The sequence below is a fragment of the Lampetra planeri genome, chromosome 1 (assembly GCF_965212315.1).
Source record: "Lampetra planeri chromosome 1, kcLamPlan1.2.h2, whole genome shotgun sequence".
Classification (NCBI taxonomy): domain Eukaryota; kingdom Metazoa; phylum Chordata; class Hyperoartia; order Petromyzontiformes; family Petromyzontidae; genus Lampetra; species Lampetra planeri.
In genome coordinates, this window is record NC_136107.1 from 26,015,207 (window position 1) to 26,027,528 (window position 12,322).

A 12,322-nucleotide genomic window follows, 5' to 3' on the forward strand; every position below is an offset into this window, starting at 1 on the left:
CATTCTAAAACATTGCCAATAATTTAGCAAATGCACACACTTATCATACAGAGGGTGTACGCATTGAAATATAGAAAAAATGCTGACATGAAACATCTCATTCAGCAGATAGGACATTTTCCAGTTTTGATAGTTTGTTTTAAACTTATTTCAACAACACACCTTTTATAACCATGATTCCGCTTATCAGAGTTATAGAATACTTCCACAAGTAGTGGTGATTATTATTGGTCTGCTTTGGAGGGACAGCAGTGCTGTGCTTCATGTTTTATTAAAACGAGCATGTGGCTGCTTCAATCTAAACATAAAACGGAGTTTTGAACTCCTTTAGTCATAGACTTTTTCTTTTTAAATCAATGTTGTCTCAGACAGTAGATTCTTACTGTGTATGGCCTTGAATCCACTGCACAGGAATACAGGCAATGAAGCCAGCATAGGGAGTCCTTCATCTCATAGCGGTTAAATAATGACAACGATCAGTGACATAATGCATAATATACTTACATGTGAGTGTGTATTGTTTAAGAATATTTAATAGTATTTATGTTTTACAAAATGTGAGATCATATTTATAGTATTGGGTCCAGTGTACTAAGAATACGCTGTGTTGTTTAATCGCCACAATAACTTACATCAGCGTTGGCATACTAATTGCATCCACAAAATACTTTGTATGCTGCAGAGTAATACAAAAAATATGACGGCTGAAATAAATGAACGTAAATTATTTTGTAATGTAATTTCCACTTGTAAACTTTTGATCTGTTCTAAAAACAATTAAATCAGTCAGAATACAAATACAATCATCATCATTTTTTATGATTACTTTAGATAAATATTGCATTGTTTTTATGAACATTGAGCTTGAGGCTGTAATCCATGATTAAAGTATATAGTGGTGGGCTCAGTTATCCTGGCACAAATAATAGCATGTATGTGTTGTGAAACTTGTAGCTTACATATGGCTGCACCAATAATATGTTGCCATACATCCGAGTCATTGTCATCACCATCAGTTGTAACTTTAATACACGAACATGTGATCAATTGTCACCGATGTCGTCCAACTTTAATTGGGTGACAGATGGAGCCGCAACACTTTCAAGGATAAAAAGACCCAATGCTTCTCACCAACAAAGCACCAAACCTACCTATGATTCATAGCACTTGGCACAACTTAAACCATAAATACAAGCTTGTAAATCAATGTTCAGACACCCTTTGCATGCAAAATATTGTAATTTATGCTGAATTGGGGCCGTTATTTAAATAATAAATACCATAATAATTTTCACCATATATTTCCTCTAATTTATTCATTATCTGTAGTTTTGAATAGCAAGAACAAAGTCAATAAAGTAATGAATTCAGGGAAAATATATGTTGTTTAATAAATTAACAGTTAATTAACCCTGTGAAATGTACTGTGGAACCAACTTTTACTACAGTGACACAGGATAATTTCCATATTGATTATTTTAAAGTTACTTTATGTACTCTTTGGTTCTTTCGGTAAAGTCACGTAGGTATAAAAATAAAATAAAATATGTCAAACCTAAAATATTTTGGTGCTGCATCAAACAGCTCAACTCACAATCTGAAGGTTGTGAATTAAACTAATCTTTCTGGTTCCCCTAAAATAAGTACCACTTTTTAGGAAGTCAGCAGTCATTATCCAATGTAGAGAACAGCCTCCATCATTTCAATGTGGAATTTCTACCTGTGCATCATCAACTGAGATAAGCATCACACTGTGTCCGTTTGCACAAATTGACGGATATTCCATATTCAGAGGAAATTCAGCTACAAAATGTAATTTTTTTAAGTGCTTCCAACCTACCTGCTTGGGCAACAATCAAACGTTACATGCTGGATGTATGAAATTAGGTCAAATAAAATGTATACTATAATTCATACTATGGAACAATGGTAACTAAGCTAAAAAACCAAACTCTTTTATTTTACCAGGTAAGGCCCACTGAGCGATATAGCTTATTTTCAGAAGCAACCTGGCCACAAATGATAGCTCAAAGAAGTGGCTTGTTATGTGGAAAATTATAGCAGCCAAATATTCTAAAAGCAAGTTTCTTCTGAACGTGGAGGGCAAAACCGGAGTACACTGAGAAAATCTACGCGACCACGGGGAGAACATGCAGACTCCAAATATACAGGTATCAGGGTCGGGATCAAACCCAAGACCTCCTGTGTACCAGGCCAGGGCGTCAACATCTCACCACTGTGATGCACCATGTCGTGACTTGCCAGTAGTGGTGGAGGTTGGGCGGGGGTGAGGATGGCACCTTGCCCCAGGCTACGACTCCCCTGCCTCCATGTGCATGTTAACTTAGACGGGCCATATGTGCCTCTTCCAATCCATCAGTCCATATTTTCTGAGTCATCCTCTGCCTTTTTTGCCTTCCACTAGTGTAAACCTCGTGTTGCCATTGATTTTAACTGGATTCTTGTTTGGTATTGAGGTAAAATTGTTAACAACGGAGATTATCCAATGCAATGTAAACCAAGGAAAATAATCAGATCTTAAAAAGATAGATAGATAAATATACAGTAATCCCTCGCCACTTCGCGGTTCAAGTTTCGCGGGCCTCAGTGCATCGCGGATTTTTCGAACTGATTTAAAGGCCTCATTATACCTGTGCAGTAACACCATCATCATCATCATTCATCATCACATTCATCGAACTGCACAGGTCTGCAGAGGTGTGGACTCGAGTCATGTGACTTGGACTCGAGTCAGACTCGAGTCATGAATTTGATGACTTGCGACTCGACTTGGACTTGCATAACAATGACTTTGTCCCACCTATGAGATGTGGACTCGAGTCATGTGACTTGGACTCGAGTCAGACTCGAGTCATGAATTTGATGACTTGCGACTCGACTTGGACTTGCATAACAATGACTTTGTCCCACCTCTGCAGGTCTGTCATCGTCGTCATTGTCATCGTCATTGTCATCGTCGTCATTACTGGAGTCAAGTCTCAAGATACTATTGTCATTGGTGAGTGTAGAACACCATAATACGTATCGTATGAGAGAGAGAGAGTGAATGTATAATATTAAGGTTTTATAATTAAATATATTTAAGTAAAATATATATATAAAGTATAAATATACATATTTTAAACATTCTGGTACCCACACACACATATACGGAAATTCCTAGGGGGCCAATCCTACTTCGCGGATTTTCACCTATGGCGAGGGGTTCCGGTCCCCATTAACCGCGATAAACGAGGGATCACTGTATAGACATTCAGAAGATCATTGCTAAAGGCTTTCATATAGAATCAACTGAACATGACCCTATGGACATCATATATCGAATATACTCTGCCCATTTATTCCAGGGAATTTGTTGGCACTGTATTTTTAGACCTAACAAAATAATTTGAGTTTAAGGCTTTCGCGACCAATATCCATAATGGAGGTTTTTGGGTTAGATCGCGTAAATATATTAATGTATCATTAAAACCTGCTACCACCCGACACAGCAAACTAGTGTAATGCGAGCGTAAATGGGGTTGCTGCTGGACTCTGGCCCAATCACACGACCCGGGGTATTGGGGGCGGAGCCCGGTATGGGGGGCGTGTGAGAGGGGCCGCCGTTCACCTCGGCTCCAATGGGAAGCGAGGTGAATGGAGGTGGAGCCAGCAGGGCAGTATGGGAAGGCCGGATCTAACGATCCAGAAGGGAGGAGTCGGGGTCACGTGGGAGAGAGGTTATAGAGGGGAGCCCGGAAGAGATCGAGGCCAGTTGATGGAGTGAAGAAGCAGGACCACGTTGGGTGGCCGCCGCGCCATCAGCCACGTGGCTGATGGGGCTTCGGCACACCGTCGGCCAGCGGTGTGCGGAGCGGGAGAAGGAGCTGACAAAGGAGCGTGCGGGGCACGCGAGAGGAGCATGCGGGGCACGCGAGAGGAGCGTGTGTGGCACGCGAGAGGAGACGCTGGTCCCTTGTCAGGACCAGCAGGGTGTGAGGATGAGTGAAGGAGCTGAGGAGGAAGCGCGTGCGCGTGGTGCGCGCGAGACGACGCTGGTCCGTGGAAGAGGCCAATGGGGTGCGGAGAAGAACCTGAATAAAAGACAGACGGAGACCAGCAGTGCCTGACGGAGTCTTTTATTACACTAGTAAAGGCTGTCACATACACCGAACATGCCAATTTGTCACAAGTACAGCACACCAGTGTGTTGGAGAGCCAAGCTACAACATTTACAAACTGAGTACGACATTTTGGCAGTAATTACAACTCGCTTCATCAGGCGACAGCCAGATTTGTGGAGAAGTCTTACTGTTTCGTTCCTTATATAGAGGCGTAGATGTGTTGTAAATAGCTTGTGTATGTCTGTGTGTCTCCGTGTCTGTGTTTTGTCTCTCTTTCAAATTTAGCAATCTTTGGAAGAATGTAATCAACCAGGTAGGGTGTTGACTGTTGTGTTAGCCGACTCTCTGTGTTGTATTGCATTATATGTCTAAGTTTACTATGTTTGTTTTCTCATTCATTATTACCTGATGACGGTTGCTTGTGTTGCAATCGAGACGTCATATTCTATTATGATTGAATTTATTTTCTTTCTACGTGACTTCACCGAAAGAACCAAAGAGTAATTACTGCAGTCACGAAAGCTTCGAATCTAGTTTATAAGCAAGTATGTTTATCCATGACTCAGAGATAGTGAAAAAGGGCCAAAACAACACAAACAACGAAAGCACACGTTTTAATGGTGAAGAGCTTAATATGCACGGTACTTGACAGGCTAGTCACATCAGGGCAGCTTGCAGAAAATCATATCTTCACATGCATTAACCTTGCAACCACCACTTCTGTTCGACGTCTGCAAAACGTGAAAATGCTTTATCTAAAATATGTCACGGAAAATTACATTAAATTAGATACTCAACTGTTTTGTTAGACGTGCATACGAACACGGAAAGCCCCCCGCTAAAACAGCATTATTAGTAAAGCAGTGTCGAAATAAATGTATCCTTTGTTTTTATATAAAATGTGTTTAACTTAGTAACATTTTGAAGCTGCTTTGCCTCCTTGCCAAATGAAATGTAAATGCTCATGTTGCATGTCTGCACTCAGGGACGTTTATGAGACTTAATGCTATTGTATCAAATATTTAGAAAATATTTTTATGCTAACTTAATACTGTAACTGGCTCAAGCTATTAATTAACATAATCTGTTTTGATGTCATGTTTCAGTTGCAAACAACCTAATAATGTATTCGCTGAACTACCGCCAATGACGTGAGGTAACTGTTGCTGCTTTAAACTTAATTAAAGCTTGATAAGGAGTTGGAGTGTGCAACCAATATTGAAATCAAATCTTCAAAGAACAACTTCATGGACTTGGTATAAATACGGACATATGTCACAGAAGCAGACTTTGAAACACAAAATAAGCACGTTTTTCAACAAGATTAGTTCATGAGCACATTAACATATTGCTCGCTAGCATGACCTTCCGCTCTTCTCAAATACCAAAATGAAGGTTCCCCCATTTCCTAATTGAACGTATCCCCTCGCTACTGTATTTTTACATGTGATTAAAATTTTTGCAAGACAAGATATATTGTGAAAATTGTTACATTGCGAAATCATTGTGGAAAGATGTATAATCACACGATGAATAATAAACAAGTGTGTATATAACTGGAAAACACCTCATAGTGTGTATACCTCGGGCAATTAATGAAGAGGGACCACTATGAAATTTGATTACAGAGCCAAGGAAGACCAGGTTTGGAGTACTATGGGAATATTGAACTTAATGAAAGCAACTTACCAATGTGCTTGAAGTAATGCCGTGACATGATTGAAAATGTGGATATTGAACAATCTAATAAGGAATATTGAACAATGGCATTCAGAGGTAGAAATATGAGCACATGGATAAGGAATTACATGTAAATTAGAGATATTATATTGAGTATCGTTAAAATAAGTGGGCAGCAATGTTGGAAAGTTCTTAATCGAAACTGAATATGCCCAGGCCATAGTGTCTTTATGCAAAATTATCGTAATCCTTATTGGTAATCAATAATCCATGTTACAGAAATCCAGCAAAGCAGCGAGTAAAGGAACTGTGCGATGTTACAAAAGTTAAATGCAAGCACAACAATGTACTCTCGATGCAAGTACAAACAATAATTGCACTAGGCCGTTGGGAATGCAGTGATTGCCAGTATTGTGTGCAAATTACTTTCCAGTCTTTTATCTTTGACATGAAATAAGTAATCACTTAAGCATCTTGAACATTCATAGCAGTGTCAACATTTCCCACATTGGTAATTGTGCACACTCTCCGTAATTATCCTTTAATGTTTTCAAATTAAGTTTTCAGAATGCCCTTTTGGTTTAATTTACACAGACTGCTTTCATTTGGCACAACCATTGATTCCTTAAGTCATCGTTATGGGGTTTTTTTAGTTACCATATGACGTATATGAATATGCTGACATTTTACTTCTACGGAGCATGACCCCGATCATCATTGAGTTTGTGCTTTCGTTTTTATTTCCTTCCCCCACCCTCCCTCATTCCCAATTACATTCAAAGTATCACGTCATAGAACAAGGAACATATGCACATGTATTCAGAACCATCCCAGTGGGCAGTGAATTCTTTCATATCAGAAAATTACCCCTGACAGGTAATGTCATGAAACTACTTCTGCAGTGACTTAAATAGGCCTCTTATCCACACTCCAGTGCACAGAAAAGAGTGATCGCCACATAGAAATCCCACAGAATGGATTAGTTTCCAGACCTCGAATGTGCTAAATTAGGTAAAAAAGCAAATTTTCCATGTAGGCCAATGAACGAGGTTGGCGATGGAGTCGTGGCCAATAGATGTAACATGCCCGAGGGGATGACCGCCACTGAGATAGAGCAGCAATAAGAATAGCTTGAGTATGTAATGTACGTTGAACTTGTGTCACACCGTACGCAGCCAAACGTGCTAATCAGAGGTGTGGGCGAAGGACAACAAACTAAACACAAAAAGCAGTCCTAAAGAAATGCGTTTTCAATCTAGATTTTAAAGTGTGTAGTGGGCCCAACTGAGTCGCAGACGTACTTCTTAGAAGCAACACATTTATTACACCAACACGAATACACAAAGGGGTAGCTGCCCCTTTACCAGATAACAGCCTAAAGTGGTGGACCACCCGTCTAACTACACTAACACACTGGGAGTTAGCTACAATGGACCGGACCCTGGCTCGGGTTCCGGACCACGTGTTGGAGACTCTTCTTGACGTAGATCTTCAGATGACGGTAGTAACGCCGACCCCGGATTCTGTGGGGACCCGGCTTATATGCTCCCGGGTCGGGGCCGGCTCTGCCTTTGGCCCCGCCCACCTTCGAGAGAGCTCTGGCTCTCTCTCGACTCTTCTTGAGACAACTTTCCCCCAGACACGTGACCACCCCTTAGCCCCCACCTGTAGACTTTACCGGTCAAGTGCCTTCGGGGTCAACCAGAGTGCCATGGCCCAGGGTAACCCTGTCCCTGGGCTGATACACTCCGACTCCCTCCAGTAGGAGACAGCACTGTACGCCATGCGTGGTGCCACTGCTTTATCCCAGTGCTCACCAAGCCCTCACTAGGGCTGGAACTACACCCACCTATGGGGTGTCCGCGATGACGATGCATTGCACGCCGTGCCTTGCTAGAGCCGGCATTACTCGGTGACATGCACGATACTGCTACATACGTGACGTTCGCGATGTGAGTACATTGCACGCCATTTCCCTCTAGGGCCGGCACCATACAGTGACATCTGCCATGTCACTACAAGTGCATAGCTCCAGTGGCTTCCAAATTGGTTTAGTACGATTTTTCACACAAAAACTTGCTGTAAATCCCCAGTGCCTCTGAGTATTTTAAGTAACATTTTTAATCAATAAATATATAATAAACCACATTGTTATAGATTGTTTTACGAGTATGATGAATTCTCAGGATTTTGTGCAGAAAATAAAATCAGAACATGAGAAATGGCCTGGAAGCTCTCATAGGTCACGTACACCCTAGGACCTTCCAACATCCGTACAATGCTAAAGAAGTTCAATATACATACATACAAACTACGCAATATTTTACTCGCCGACTGTCACTTATATAACATTGCACATTGGCGCATTTAAGTAGTTTTGCAAGGATGAACAACTAAAAATGTAACATCCAATTCCTTGATGATTAGATGCAATTTTCGGATCCGTTGGAACAATTTAGATCAAACCTTTTAATTTGATAATTTGTAAGTTATTGTTAATGATTATTATTAATAGTTGGGAGGAAAGTTGTGAAATTATTTTCGATATTTGGAGGCAGCCTGTTTTAAAATGGCAGTTATATTAATTTGAAATAAAATTATATCCTTGAGTCTGCCAATGCATTATCATGGTGAGACAAAAATGGTGATGATTTGAAACGCTAGCAACATTAAAACTTAAAGGTCAAAATGTCAGTTTCACCTAAATTCAGTTTTATGGCCTACATTGCAACATTACGTTCACTTAGGCTGTGAAAAAAATGATAAAGAACACCCTATAATTGCTTGCACACATCACGACTAGTGTAAAGCCTTCACTACAAGGAGCTCTTGGAGAGGCGCTCTAAATGGTACTTTGGCCAATTCTTCCATGGTTGCCAGACTTATTGGAACAAGTGAAAGTACCCACACCTTACCCGACCGCATGGTGATGGTATACCCATTAACTAGCATTGACTTTTTATTAAGGATATTCCACATTCAGGTAAGTACAAACACTATAAATGTGGAAACATTGTTAGTATGATTACTGCAACAAGTATTATAAACCTAGTATATGGAGTAGCACATTAAAATATCACTTAAACAATATGTGATATATACAATATAAAAATCGCAAGATGCGGTTACCATAATTTGTTTACGACGATTAGTTACGTTCTTTATTAGGTCTGTTAACTTTCAGTCTTCTATGACATACGGATCATAAACATGGCCAAAGATGAAAATAAAATGGAACAAAGGCAGAAAAGTATACAAAAAGCATGAAAATATTACATGTGGGTGATTAGACGGAGGGACAGATTTATAAAGACAAAAGTGTGCCTGGACAGGACACATCCCTCGAAGGGATGATGCCCAATGGATGAGAGTGATGGTGAAATTTCAGCCAAAGGAGCCAACGTGCCCGAGAGGATAACCACCACAGAGATGGGGCAATCATATTAACTCACGTGCAGGAACGTGATTGATTGCGGCATTGAAGGGCTGCGGATAAAATCACGGTTCATATTGCAGACTTGCATTTATTCACTAATTTCACTGGGTAAAGTTTTCAAAATATGAAGAAGAAAAAACCTGACGTGCCGCAATGGGAGGGCATTTCTGTCTAATGCATTTCCTCTGATTAGTGATGACATTCATGCTTCATCAATGTTACCGCCAAATTGGAACTATAGTGTGAGCCTGTATTGTAAAGTATTTTCATTTATCGCACACGTACTGGCTATTCATGTGTATGGATTTACCCATTGTAAGCAACCCATTTTATGCTGGCTGTGAACGAGCAAAAAAGTGTAAAAGGTCAGAATAGACAATGACATGAAGTCATGCAGAAACATCGCCAGTTTTTGTCAAAATCATAGCATTTCATTGCAAATAATAATATTTAAGACTTGCTGTTTGTGAGATATCTAAAAATAAATGAATTAGAGATTACATTTTAAAAGTATATATTTCAGATCATTGCATAAGTAATATTTGTAAAATGGTATTCAAGGATGTTTACGCGTATATGGAATTACCACCACTATCATAGGGCTGTCAATGGAGACGACAACTCCCCAATACTAATTAAAGCAGGGGACACACCTTGTTTTGATGTCGTTGCAATGTCGTTGCAGCACTGATATTTTATACACGTGGGAAGATGTGTTGAGCAGGAGATGATAAGGCCGTGCCACTTGAGCACACACTGCAATCTCGAAATTCATATGTATTCTTCAGAGCAGATACATATTTGCTTCCAACATATTCGCCCACATCATGCTGCTGAGCATTGATGACGTAAGCAATATAGTAACAGTTAGCCTTTTGAAAACAAGATTAGTTTTTATAGAAAATGCGTTTTTTAAAACAGGACAATGCAAGCATGAAATGTAGTTATCTTCATTGTTTGAATAAATGTGTTGCAATAGACATCCTGGGTTTGCCACTGATGCACCTACTAACAACAACACGCAGATAAATATTGGTATTGTATGTCCTGAACATGTGCTGGACCTGGCAGTGCCATTTGTTCAAACATTGTTCTCAGATTAAATAGTGCCGTTTATGTAAGCATTATTCTCAGAGGAAGGAAACTTTATATTTTTTACGCTATCTAACCCAAAAAAAACTCTATTATGGATTATATTGGTCGCGAAAGCCTACGTGTTATATTGTGAATGTAGAGTTGATCCATATAATGGTCATTCACACACCTTGACAATAGTTCTGGGCACAATATAAGAAGGCTATTCATTTTGAGGGGTTTTTAAACCTTGTGGAATGTCCACCTATTATATTAAAACGTGTCTGTAAACTGAACAGGAGTAGCGGGGGGTTTCAAAGTCATATTATGCCCGTACATTGTGCAGGATTAGCAGCATCAAAGGGAGGGGATAGGGGTAGCATTAATAAAGGTGTTGCTAATCCTGAATAATGCACGGGCATAATATGACTTTGAAACCCCCCGCCAAACCTCCTACGCATTTCATAAGTAGTACTAATCACATACCTGCATTTCCCATAAATATGCTAAATTCCTCTTGATATGCAAATTATTTTGTCAAGGCGCCCTTCCCCCCTTCCAACCCAGCTTAAATATACGCTGCAAGCGTGGTGGTGTTTCATTCAGTCGCTGTCTTCCCGACAGACCTGGTCTTCACCTGAAGACGGCTGCTTGCGTTGTGGCCGAAACGTCGTGAGAATTATTTTATTATGTTTTGTTTTTATTATTGTATTACTTCCCTTCTACGTGACTTTACCGAAAGAACCAAGAAGATGAATCCCTGCAGTCACGAAAGCTTTAAATCGAAATTTAAATTGAACAGGAGTAGGTTTTCATGCAATTGGATTGTGGACAAATGAACCACCTATTTTTGCAGACCACTGAAAATGAAACAGCATGTGATCATTACAAATGGATATTATGACAGGCTTGATTTCTTTCATCATAATTTGCAATTTTAGTGAAAATTAAAGCTCTTTAGTAATAAGTCTAGGCTGATTTTGGATGGGGGTAATATGCTACGTAAATGTGCATAATTAATTGCATGCAAATGTTATTGTAAATTATTCAGCAAATTTAAATGCAAATGTAGCATTTAATTTGTGCTTGTATACATGCTTAACATTCATTTGAGTTTAAATGCATTGTGATGTTGAATACATTGCTTCCATAATTTTGAATTGTCGGAAATCTAAGGACACATCAATGGCCATTGCATTAAGTTGCGTGAAATTTCTGTAAATAATTACAGATAAGACTCACAAAGAGTTTGTTGGTTTGAGCAATGTTCCACTACAGTCATAATCAATCTCATGTCTCGAATCTGGCAGGACCTCTTTATTGGCATTGTTGTTTTTTCCTGCTGAATGGATGCAATCATTTATAGAGTACTGGCATTCTCGATGTGAGTATTAAGTATAATAATTTTGTATATGACGTACATGTGTGATATTTGTAATTGTCTCTCTCTGTTTCTCAGTGTAATTCGATACGTGCAATTCTCTATGATATTTATTTGTGTACTTTTCAGATGTATTTTCCATGATCTTTATAAAAGTCTATACTGATGCTCCATATTTCATGGCAGGTACTCTGCGCTGATTGAAAACTTTGTTTTTCAGGCATATCCAAGTATTGCTCTTCTTGATTAAAGTCTGATTTCCATAGGTACTGTAACCTGCTCTTGTTAAACCTCTTTTTTCATAGTTTTATTCTCAGACCACCTTCAGTACTTGTCCACAGTATTTTGTTTTGTTTTCCAGTTGTATCCCGAGAAGATATATTTTATTTTGTTGAGAAAATCTGACGTATGACATGTTTTTGGCTCAGCTTTATCTTCAACCAAACTTTGCAGCCCTCTTTGTTTTGCATTCGTAAATCATCTTGACAATACATCATAATTCAATTTATTATGGGCATTGGCTTCTTGAGTAAGAGTAAAATGCAGCCTTAGCGATGTTTCAATGTGTTTTTTACTGCCAAGCTACAAATCATTAATTGCCAGAGTAAGCAGTACATTTTGGGCTTC